Source organism: Sparus aurata, chromosome 18 (genome assembly GCF_900880675.1).
Source record: "Sparus aurata chromosome 18, fSpaAur1.1, whole genome shotgun sequence".
NCBI lineage: Eukaryota > Metazoa > Chordata > Actinopteri > Spariformes > Sparidae > Sparus > Sparus aurata.
In genome coordinates, this window is record NC_044204.1 from 14,411,374 (window position 1) to 14,424,685 (window position 13,312).

Sequence of the window (13,312 nt, forward strand, 5' to 3'; positions counted from 1 at the left end):
AGTCCATTTATGACATCCACAGTACCTCCGTACAGGAGCTATTTCTAGTCCAAATATGGTCTTTGTGGACGTCATTTCAACGTCAAATTAGAACTCATATTAGACATTGTTTTTATACTGTACTGCTTCTAGTTTCTATACATAAATGTAGTCCCATTTCAGAAGGTGGCATGCTGTTAAAAATAATAAATCACAATCCAATCTCCAGGATTCAGTTGAGAAAAACTAGTTACTAGGCTGCTACTTCTTAACAGCAGGCAGCATAACCCTCAATTAAGTTTGAAAAAAACAAAGTGGTAAAATACAATAAATAAAATTACACCTCTTTGGTCTGTACTACAAAAATAGGGTTAGTCCTGAGTGACTATGTACAAACATAAGAACAATTAAAATATAAAACAATTAAACACATATACATATATATATATATATATATATATATATATATATATATATATATTTTTTTTTTTTTAAGTGTGAACAACGTAAAAAAAGTAAAAATCAAACTGAACACAGAAAAATTAAAGGGCTTATCAGATTCATCTTGTGAAAATAAACAAAAATCTGACTTTTTTTTCCCCACACATAAATGGTTAATTTTCAAACACACATTCCCTTTGTCTGTAGCCCATTGTCTCAGGTCATCTTCAAGGCTGCTGATCACTTCGGCTTCATCATCATTTGGTTCATATTCAGAGTCAGTGGCCAAACAGTCCACATCAGTGTCAAAATCAAAACCATGTGATGTCTCAGGAACGCTGTCATTTGTTAAACTGCGTGGGGTCCCAGGCACACTGCTACAACTCCCAGCCACAACATCGATATTAATGTCAATGCTCTGATGTCCATCTTCGCTGTCATAACGTAGAAGTTCATCCATGTCTCTTAGGTGTTTTCGCCATTCTCTCATTTTCATAGCCATCTGTAGACACAGATGCAGTATAAGTCAGTTTAGTCTTACAATTTATTTGACTGGGTGTGTGCAAAGGAGCATGAGGTCACAATCTGTACCTTGTTTAGGTGGCTTCCAAAGGGCTGGAAACCCCACTCCACTTTCAAAAGAGGACCAAACACCACCTGACAAAAGGATAAGACTGATTTAGAAACACCCAACTAAAGCTTTACAATACTGAACTCAGAACTCCATTGCACTAAATTGTTATGGATTTGGCTGCGAACCCCCACGTGGTTGTGTCTGAAGCTCCCCCTCCTCCTGCCTGTATATTAGTATTTTGCTTTGTTTTGTTTTGTTGTGCTGCTAGCCCCATTAGCTGTCCCAGATTTTAGCAAGTGCAGGCACGTCTCTGTCAGCAGCAGCACCGCAAAGAAAAATAACTACAGTGTGAGTGAAGCGCTGCAGCCACGGACCCATACACGGCAGTCACCGACAAAAAAGCCTTGACAGGTAACTTAACAAGTATGATGGCCGTTGTGATGAGGTAGCTTTAAGCTAACTTCGACGAGCGATAGCGGTTAACATCTGCTGCTAACACCTGCTTCCCAGCTCACCACAATGGCCCTCCTGCTCGTTAACACTGGAGGCTCCTGTTGCCGACGATGGTTGGGTAACAGCCCACGGCTTGCGCGTCACTCTATGTATTGATTTTTCGCCGGCTTCGTTGTAAACAAAGTTGGTTGTGTTCAAAAGCTAACGTTAGCAGATGTAATGCTAATTTTAGCAACAACAGATTTGAAGTAGATTAACACAACAAAGCTAAAATGACAAACGCTATAAATGCATAAATGAACATAAAATTAACTTATGGGTCTATGAGCTGACCGAACTTACCTGCAATTTAGTGGACGCTGATTTTCGGACTGCTGTAAGTTGTTGTATAGGTCAACGGTGCACAGAGCCGAGCGGCCAATTGCTTCAAACGAAGACAAACACCTGGGCCAATGGGAATGGCTATTAGGATGTACGTTGTAATGACGCAATGCCTCAGCCAATCAAAATGGCGTTGACTGTATGTATATATATATTTTTGCAGATGTAAACAAAAACATTACTTTTATTCAAAAATAATGTTTAATCACAAAATAATCATGTCCATACTACTAGTACTATTCCTATAATAATAATAATATAATAATAATAATAATAATAAATAAATAAATTACTTACATCATGTCAATTCCCTGCACCTGTCTTAGAAGTCCAAAAAAGGGACCTAGCCCGACGTTCAAATGTTCAACTGCATATTGACGTCCAAGTGGGGTCATGATTAGACATCCAAATTGTGGACCTAGTTTGCACGTCGTGAAGAGGTCCAGAATTGGTCTTGGACTGACGGACGCAATATAGACATGATCTGCACGTCCATAAGACGTCTAATGTTTAGTGGGATTGGTTGACTCTTTGTATAATCTAGGGAGGCCTGTCAGCAACATCACAACATGCCTCAGTTGAATCCAAAGAATTCAACGGAAAGAATTTAATAAGATGTAAAAAAATAATCACCAGGCACTAAGCAAAAGCATGAGGCAAGACAGCCTCACTAACAGCCACAGAAAATTGCAGCGACCAGACTGTAAATCAATGGCTCTGGCTCGCACAAAAGCCATTTATTACCATCTGTAAATACTGGCAGGGCTCCCCTTCTCTTTTCTCTGGCCTAACCAGAATTATTTGTCTCTATGACTTTGTTGTCTTTCCCAAATGGGAGATCTCTCCCTCTTCTTTCTCTCTCCCACTTTCTCTCTGTAGTCCTGTCCAATAATTTCTCTCTGTACACAATCGTGCATCACCAAGTGCCAGCACCAGAATAAATCTAAGCCAGATTTCCAGTGCGTCATTAACCTCAAATAGCATCAATATGGTTTAATTATGGAAACATTCAAAAACTGAAATTAAACATTGTACGCTTCGATATATTTACAGACACATGTTACGTATCAGTAGCCATAAATAGCCGGAAAGATGTTCTGTTTTTATCACATCAAAAAAATTGCAGATCTGCTACTATTACATTCCAGTTTAATCACAACTTTAACAATATATGATTATATCACTTAAACGGTAGGTTCAGATATTTTTCAGTCCCATATGTATGTTGAAGGAGTTCTTTTTGTATTTGTACTAACTCTTGACGTTGTTTCTCCTGTTTATACTGGCCCTGAAGAGAATGCTGCCTATTACAGCTCCAATGTAAGAGATGGTGCACAAAATCCACAGTATTCAAATTCATCCCATGCTACTTTCAGACCTCTACAGTCTTAGTTAATTTTTGAACATAGCCACCTATCTCAGCCAACTCAGGCTGAATCCTGATATTAGCCTTAGCTTAAGCTGAAATTTAAAAAGCATGTTTGTGTGGATCAAGGTAAGTAGAACAAGAACCAACATAGGTGCACTACAAAGGGATCTCTTCACATGACACTCCACAGATGTGTGTTTCCACAAGAGAGAATCCTACAAACACTGGTGATTTGATGACTTCTTGTCTAGCATTGCCATGACAACGATAATCTCACTCTCATCAGCCAAAGCCACACTTGATGTTGAGTACTATGATTTTAGCTTGCAAACAGGCTGAAATAAAATCGCAACATAGCAAACCTGCTAAAGATTAGCGTGTAAACATGCTTGACATTAGCTTCACAAATGACCAGGCATCTGAACTTATTCTAAACATTTGTAAAGATATGAACATAGATGTTGTGCATCTCAGCCTGTGATACACAACAAATTGACATGAACACATGGAGAGAAACCTCCTTAAACCGCACCTAAACACTAATGCAAACCCTTTCTCAGTAGCGAAGTATGAACAATGATGATCGCATGTATTCATGGTATGGAACATGTGACTAAGAGGACCTCTGTTGTCGCAGTGATCGATCTGAATCCCTTTTAGAATTGAGTACGTGTGAGAGATCTGGCCAACCTAATTTGAAAGTTTGAAAACTCACAGTGTACACCATCACATGAGCCCCCACTCTCCACACACAGGTTCACTTATGCACTTTGTACTCCCCGTCTTCTATTATCGTCTGCTCTGTTTTTCTCTTAACTTCTAAAACCCCTCATTAACTTGAGATGGTCTCCTAAATCCTCCGTGATAGAACGGAACATTTTCTCCGCTTTCAACTTATCTTCGGGGATGAGCCGGAGCGAATGGTCGGACAGTTGGATGGATGGTCTGGTGAGTTAGGGGAGGCCGCAAAGTTTTTATCTCTCTCTTGTGGACAACAGATGGAGTGAATGGACTGATGGATGGATGTATTTGGATCTGACCTCATTCTGTATCTCTCCACATAGAGAGGTGTTATTGTTAGCTTTTATGTCTGTTTCTGTACTATGCTGTAGAATTTTGATGTGATGATTAAAGTCTGTGATCGATATTACAGCAGACGTGTGTCAAAATGTCTATGAAATCAGTGTCCAAGCAACTGAGTGCAATATTAAACTATTGTTACATTTCATCCATTGATAATTTAAGGCTGCTCCTGGTTAATTTCCGGTCACAGGAAAATTAATTGGACACATGAGACTGACCAAGCAACAGGAGATAAGAGGCTGCTGTCCTTGCATCTTTACAGAGACCTGCCTCCACCACAACATCATGACTGAGGCTGTTGCACTTGACAAGTTGACCGTGTTTCGAGCAGACAGAGAGCAGGACTACAGCAGAACGAGGAGTGGTCGAGTCTGTGTTTATGTCACTGATGCATATACTCAGTCAAAGTTAATGAACACCTGTTTACCTGATGATTACATTATCGTGACCATCTTGTTGCTGCTGTTTACAATACAATTAATTGAACTGACCCTGATGCAAACTCAAAAAATACACCACATGTTAATGTATAATAATAAATGATAATAATAATGCATTTTATTTAAGGGCGCCTTTGAAAGTACTCAACAGCACATCAAAAATCAGGAAATGTTATGAAATTATGAAAAGATAAATAAACATATAATAGGAAGAAATTATATATATATATATATATATATATATATATATATATATATATATATATATATATATATATAAATGTGTTGCGATGTGTTTACTGAAAATGCCATCATATCTGTGCTCCCCAATCAACAAGGTGTAAACAATAGTTCTGAGGGGGGAAGCAGAGATCCCAAAGACACACTTCAGTGTGGGTATAGCAAATGGTGGCAGGCAGCAGTCCCTTTATTGTTTGCCATCTCCCGAAAGTGATTTAGCAGTATACCAGCAGCCGTCAGACGGTACTGACGATGAGGGTCGTGATGTCAGTGGGTCATATTCACACTAAAGGCCCCCACACACCGGCCCAACCGTTGGACGTCTGAAGCGTTTCGAGAGACTCAGACGAGGTCTGGAACAAATATGTTTGGTGTGTTCAGCTGCGTTTGGAAGCTTTCAGAGCCGCGCGGACGTTGTCGGATCCGACTGAGCATGCGAAGTCTGAGGAGGTGGGCCGTTGAACGTCTGAGCCATTAGATTCTCTGATTGGTGGTGTGCTAGCAAATCAGCGCGGTGTGTGGGAGGGGCCGAATACTGTGTGCGCATTGGTTTTCTACGCACTCTGTTCCGTCATTTCTTGTTTTCATGCTTTGAAATACTGGCACGAGACTAGCTGTTATTATGTCCGTTCAGGACGAATTAATCTGTGTTCGTTTGGTAATGCCTCGCTGCATGTTTAGTATGCAGCTGTTTGTGTCTGAAATAGTTAAGTTTCGTTTTGATCGAAAGTAAAGAGAGTTGCGTGCATAAACCTCTAGTCCAACACTAGAGCCACCCGTTTATTGCATCTCGCGCAAGTGCAGAATGTACACACTACTGTGGAGCTAGCAGCACGTCGAAGCGGTGTGTTCAATGCAACTTTTGTGCCGAACGGGTCAGACAAGAAGCACAGAGTGGTCGGAGAGTGGTCGGATAAGGCAGTTGGACGTCTGGGTGGTGTGTGGGGGCCTTAATTGTGTGTTGCCATGGCTTGAGTTTTCACCTCTGCCAGGAGAGATCCTAACCTGTTGCCAGATGCTAAATTAGGCTTTTTGGCGAGTAACACTAGCAACTATAGTTTAGAACACAGGAGCTGTGCTTTGTGTTAAGGTCTGTCCTTCTTTGAATAATGCTTCACTCCAGTTATAACACTGTTGTATCAATCAGCCGCTGCAGACAACAAGAGAATTAAATGTGTTCATCCTGAAATAACCAGTTGTTGCAGCAGGGGCTGCTTTTACTGTTGCTGAAGTTACAGTGTTGCTTTAAGTGATACTCACCTGTGCTCCTAATAACGATCGGACACGAAGCACCAGTCCGTTTCGTTCACTCCGCCCGTACTCAGTAATAAAGCCACATTTTCATGCAGAAAGCAACAACACACTTTGACTCAGCCACACACATCCCACATCTGGGAGGCGTAGCAGTCAGACGGTGTAGGAGGAACAAACGGTCGATATCACATACTTTTGGATGAGCAGGCATCATATCGAGCAGATCCATGAATCAACATCTAACCTTCGCCGACTCTGCATTCACAAGCAGTCTGTGTTTTGCTTTGGGCATTGGGCCGCTCTGGGAGATGCAATGAGAGTAGTGGGTAACAAAAACAAGAATATCCTAGTCGAAGGCTCTCGCAGAAATCGTTCCCTGTGTTAAGGATTAGGACAAGTTTAGAGGAAATGGATCAATTTTATAGCTCGAGGAAAATTTGACCATGAGATCCAGCGATGTTTAGCACACTCCGATAATGATTTTGTGACGAATTGGTGCATTTAACCTTTTTATGTTGCATCCATTCTCCCTTAAGATTACTTTCTTCACTCAATGCAACATATCCTGCAGCTACACTGAATTTTTAGTCTGCTGAGAGGCATTTTGGAAGAGAAATTAATATTGTTTCCTCATCTCTACTTGATTTCAATAGAAAGAAAATAGAAATACAAACCAGTCCTGCTGATCAATCTTGTGACTTATGAATCTGGCAGCTATTTTGATAAATCTATTCATTGTTTGATATTCCAAAATATTAAGGAAGAATGAGTTGGACAAACCCTAGAAAACTGAAAGAATTTCAGTTATATATTTTTCCAATTATACAAGACAGAGAAAAGCTGCATGTTTTCATTGGATGAGCTGAAACAGGAGAACATTTGCTGTTTTCTGCTCAACAAGTTAGTCATTATAGGTATTATATGATATCATTTCAATTATAATTTTTCTGTCAGTCAACTATTGTTTCATTGTTACAGCTCTGCTCCAAACTTTACATGATTGCCTGCTTAAGCTCTCCAGTAGTGGGGTAATAAGCAGCAGCAGAGGGTATGTTACTGTGCAGGAGTGGTTTTGGGAGGCCTGCTGTGGTAGTTGAGAATTAATTGCAGGGGTTATGCTTCATGTTCACCTGTCAAGACGATCTACAGTGTTCCCTGAGGAACAGACTCCTAAATTGAGTGAGTAGAAAAAAATCATTCTGGCACAAAATGCCACCTTCCAAGCCCGAGACCTGTTCATATTTAAATAAGACTGGTATTATTCTATATTTCTGTCGTTCAGTACGTTTACATGCACAGCTTAGTCGGATTACAGCCATAGTTCGACTGTGCTACTACTGTGCTAACTGCAATTATCCAAGTATACATGCCGGTGAGAAAATCGGATTATTGGCCGGAGCATGTCATACCCCGGTACCAACTAGTGGTAACAGAGCCACCTCCGGCTGACCTCTTTACATCACCAGCTGCCTCGGCATTCAAGAAAGATGGCGTACGAAGAGCGAGACGAAGCTACATCTTTGTACATTTCTTATATGGTGTACGTGATAATTACACAAACTAGGGGCACAATGGCGCTCTTTCTTGCGGTGATTTCAGAGGAAAGACGCTGCCGCCGCTGTCCGTCTACTTCCGGCTCTGATGGAACGTATACATGCAGGAGTAATGCGACTATCAATCGAATAATCTGGGTGCTTTAATTCGACTATGAGAAATCCGATCCGGTCCGATTTTAGTCAGACTAAGGTGTATACATATATCTTAAAGATCCGATTATAGTCGGACTAACACTAATTCGGTTTTCTTGAGTGTCATGTAAACGCACTGATTGTCATCACATCCCATGAAAAGGCCCATTAGCCCGCCTCTCAGTACTTCCTGTCTTTCCTAAACTACTTATGAAACTCAACCAAAAGCTGAAGATGTACATCTTTAAACATCAAATCAATTTCAGCCGGTTTATGTTCTGTAAGTAAGTTACCAAACACCAGTGAAGTAACTTATTTTACATCAATGGCATTGTCTATATTACATGACAATACTAAGTAACAACACTTATGTAACTTAGGCTACATAACTAAATGTAGTAATTTTAACCTTAGGTATGACCATTCCCCAACCCAAGCCAAACTGTGACCAATTCAAAATGTGAAAAAGGCATAATGTGTCCTACTATTTGATAGTGGTGTCAACAATAATCGATTCAGCGATGCATCGCGATACAGGGCATGCACGATTCAGCGTCGATGCGGCAACGTGCCATAATCGATTATGTCACTGTTTATTTTCTGGCCTTGAGTGGACAATAAAGTTGTAAAGTTTCAATTACTTCCGGGGGCATTTCCAGAGCAACGTTGCGCAGACTGTAGCTACATGCTAAGCGGCAGCACTACCTAGCATGACAACAACATCAGGGCCACATTATTGGTGAGCCGTCCCAGTGTGAACGGATAATCCGAAGGGGGGAACTGGGGCGTGTCAGTCGTGCAGTGTGATAACTACACAGGTCCTTCACTCAACTAAATACAGAGAAAAGTCCCACAAAGCAACGTTACATGACCAAACAACAGTAACGTAGTAACTGTCCATAACTGTCTTGGGCAACTTATATGAGGAAAACAAATACCACAGCTGTACGTGGAGAAGTTTCTGTCCTCCTGTCCGTCCTCCGCCTGTCCTCCCGACTCTTCCTCACATTTTTGCTAAAAAACAGCGTCTGTCACCTGCAAAAAACTTTAACTCATCCAGTGTTTGTGACGAAAATAAATCACCGCGACCATCAGCCCTCCAGACCGAGACTTCAGGGAACTTTCCCCCAGAAAACAGCCTCTGTCCCCACGAGTGACAGAGTCAGGCAGTGTCCTGTTTACTGATGGTGATTATGTATAATTATGTAATTTAACGCGAAAAACTTAACTTTGTCACTTTCCAGGATATTTCGTGGGTCAGGATCTCAATCACTACACATCATAACAGCATCTATATGATTATAAACTGTCCGCGGGTTTAGATTAACAGAGGGGAACACCTGGGGAAACAGGAGAGTGATAATACACACATAGCAGCCAATAAAATCTGTTATTCAATATCTGAATGCTTGTATTGCCTCATGACTGATGAAAAGTTTGCCTTGTGTGCAGTAGAATTTTGATGCATCTCAATGCATCGTAGAATCGAATTGAATCAAATCGTTACCTGGTGAATCGTAATCGAATCGAATTGTGAGGGCAGTGCCAATGCACACCCCTACTATTTGAACTGCTTGTCAGCAAGCTTTATTTTTGAAAGTCTAATCAGACTTCGTAAATGATGTAGCACAAAGCCCCTCACAGGCAACACTGACACTATAGAGGGTAGGCAGAGTATCATAGTTTGAAGCTTAAGGCCGTTGATCAAGCTGCCAAATTTGACAAGACAACAGTGACGTCTTACATGGTTTCATTTTCGTGAAGGCTCCATTAATTCCTAAAACAAGTGGGCACTGTAGTTTTTGGTAAATGTTATTTCGATTGGATAAAACACTTTTTTCAGCTGTGGATGAATACACAGTTGGTGATCTAACAGGTGTCTCCAGCAGCAGAGCGGTGTGGGATTGATTCAGAAACACATTAGAATGGTTTTGTGGTAATGATGGAGCATGTGTGACTCACTAATGGGTTTTTTTCATAGTTTTTTGGATATAATGGAGCTCTCCTGAACCTTTGAAAGTGGGACAAACAATGCAAAGTACATCTGGATTCAGCTTTTTTCTCCAAGTGATGCGCTCTTCACAGGCATGTTATCAAAAGTGACTGGCTGATGAATCACTGCATGAGGTTTGGTTAACATGGCAACACTTAACCTTCATATCGAGTTGTGACGTTCTCTTTATTTCTGTCTCCTCTGTGGTGCCATAGTGATGTGTCTTCCTGTTCATCAGCGTGTTAAGACAGATTCTTACGAGCACAGCCACTCGAGACCCATCGATGACAGATGCTTCGTCCTCGCGCTGCAGGTTCCCTTGTGTTGATGATGGGATTTACGCTGTGTGGCACCACTCTGCATAAATGCCCAAATTAATTAGGGTACAATCGTTTTCTAAAAGTGCTAGACCTTATTAATGCTATGTAGCTTGTACTGATATAGAAGCATTTGCTGATTAGCACATCAGGCGGTATAAATGACCTCATGTTACCTCTTCTTCTAATCCGTTAACATTGGATCAACTCCAGTCTCACCACATTGCTGCCCTCTACCTTTCATCTTTTTGATGCTCTTTCTAAGATGATATGCATTGTTTGTTTTCGCTCAGACTTTAGATTACAATTATACAATTCTTTAACAACCTTTAATGAAGGATATTTGCTTGTGTCTATGAGAGCATATCTGGTAAAATGCTAAAATGGTATTCACACACACAAACACACACACATCATAGAAGGACCTTAAGTATCAATAAGTATTTGACTTTTTAGAATCATGTTTTATACAGTGATATTATCGCATATATTTATGTTTATCTATTTGAATTGTGGAGGCCAGAGCATAAGGAATTTCCCTGTGGACAACAGAGAACATCTAAAATATTACAGAACACCTTTGTTATGGATGTTTGCAGCTTTAAGGCCCTTCATTGTTTCATTGTGTAGTATTTTCTGGCGAGTTAATACCAGCACAGAATTATCTCAGCGTCCACACCAATAAACAAACTATACACCAGGAGAGCTGTTAGGTCATGCTGCAAGCTGCCTCTGCACCTTTACACGAAACTCAAGGGGTGTTGATCCGGTAGCTAATTTTAATATGAAGACATACAGTATCCACCACAGCCAACTGCAGACTTGAAAATGTTGAAGTCATGTTGATCTGTTAAAATTAACCAAATTCAACAAATACTTAAGAAATAGAGAAAATGCATGTTCCCTCACCAACACATTCTCACTGCCAACTTGTCAAATACGACAGCCTGATCAGTGATGCTCTACCTACCTCCCGAGTGCTGCTTGTGCACGTGAAGGCCTCTGTGGTTTAGTTAGCAATAACATGTCATTTGCTTGGATAGACTTTCAAAATGAAGCTTGGTGACAAACAGTTATTGCATACTATGCCTTTTTTGTAATGTTGTAAAACCAACCAAAGGCATCGGTATTTGCTTCAAGTATGTAACATAAGTGAAGTGAGTAACTAGGGTTAAGGGGTTAGGGTTAGTATTTAGTAACGTATGTATGTCACGTGGGTAAAGAGAGTTATGGCATTTATATAGCTTCCCTTAAGTTAAATAATTTAAAACAAATCACTCTTTATTCCTGGCAAAACACTCTTGGTCTGTGGGGGTAAAGTCCAGTTTACGACCCATCCAACCATCCTATCCACCGTCGATAAGGACTTTTCTCTGTCTTTTTACTACTGCCGTGTTGGCTCTGAGAACAATCCGCCCTCTGCTCCAACATGTTCGCTGCACTCGGTCCTCACACACACACACTGCTCTGCGCACTCATTTCACAGCTACAGATTCTCAGTTTCGATCAACATAGTTGTTGTAATTATGGTCACATTTTGCTGGGGGCCAATAAAAAAAAACGTCCCTTTATCTCCCATTCGATTTACAAAGTTGCAGCTACATGCTCGATTCAATCTGCTGTGTCCCACGCACACATTCACAAATGTTGTCTCTAGAAACTCATGCACCATGAAATTATTGAATTATAGCAGGAAGACAGGGAGGACCTTATGGCCGTTTTGGCCTTGACCATGTCCCAAACTGAATCTTTTTACTTTATGCCTGACTCGTTTCTGCTGAAGAGTCGCCGCCACTCCTGTTGGCCTGGCTGCACAGCATTACCTCGGAAGCACAAAATGACCCTCAAGTGTTAGTGTCCCAGCTGAAAACATGAGCAGACACCTGTTCAGCTCCATAAAACCAACTCCCTGTGAAAATCCTGTTGATTTACCTTTGAGCTGCTGTTAGTTCTTTGCAGATTTTATAGTTCATCTATCTGCTTCTGTTTCCTCCTTCTCTCCGTGGGATTTTCTAACAGGACATGTACATATTTGTTTTGCACTAATCTAACACAGATTTCATGGCTAATGAACCTCCTCTCTCCCCCCTTCCTCTCTGCTTACATCCCAATCCCTCTCTGTCTGTTTTGGGGACTTGTAGGATATCAGTGACTTATTATTGGATCAGTGTGTGTCTCAGAGGTTTACAACGAGGCGTGTACAGTGTTTTCCCCAGTTATAATCCACTAGACAGCATTATGGTTTATGGCACGGAGGCCAGTACACTAGGCCTCTCTTGTCACTATGCTCAGGCGCTTTAATGCTACGCTCTGATTTTCTTAGACAACGGTGCAGCGAAAAAGTAGCTGAGAACACAAAGAACACAGCCATAAATAGCAGGGATCACTTTAATGCAGCGCAAAGGAGAACGCAAACAGTGGCCCGGGGTAGCGAGAGGAATACAGAGGGGGAAATGGACCAGTGAGGCAGAATTTTAAACCAGCCCATGGCCTGGATGTCCTGCTGGTTCAACAAACACAGAAACATTATGTTTTTTGAATGGTATGTGTGCCCTGAAAATATTAACTCATAACGACTGAAATGTTTGCGTCTGAAACACATATAAAAAGTTTTTTGGTTTTTTTTCAAAATATGGATTCAACTCTGATTTACACTGAGCATGGAAATTCACTCTTGGAAATTACATCCCAGCTTGAGGCGTATTAACTGCAGAGCTTTTTAACAGTTAAACATATAAAGTCCGTGCTTCAGGTTCATACTTATCTTTTGGATTGGTGTTTTACAAGACACTCAATTTCATCTTACCAACTTTTTCCACAGTTAGAAAACTCTCTGTCAAACTTGACCAATATTGATTTTCTGTTTAACTTTCTAACTCTGCTGCAAGAAGTTGCAATGTTCCTAACTTAGTGAGCATTGATTTTTTGCTTTGTGGCCCAAAACACTTGTAACAACAACATTGTAAGTATCCAACCAGACCTCCGTTCTGATCCACTCTACAATACAAATAAACGCTTACTGCCTGATTACACAGACACCAACAGCCCATAGCCATTGCTGGCGAGCTGGGAGATGTGTAGCTTTAAGTCTCCTAAATAC

General features: G+C 40.8%; 1 long non-coding RNA gene across 1 annotated transcript; it reads right to left on the reverse strand.

Annotated features, from left to right (window-relative positions):
- Positions 1 to 661: 661 nt before the first annotated feature.
- LOC115568387 (uncharacterized) lies at positions 662 to 1,924 on the reverse strand. Its single transcript, XR_003981386.1, has 3 exons — positions 1,790 to 1,924; positions 1,012 to 1,077; positions 662 to 922 (listed from the first exon to the last, which is right to left on the reverse strand). It is a non-coding gene; the product is annotated as an uncharacterized LOC115568387 (long non-coding RNA).
- Positions 1,925 to 13,312: the final 11,388 nt, after the last annotated feature.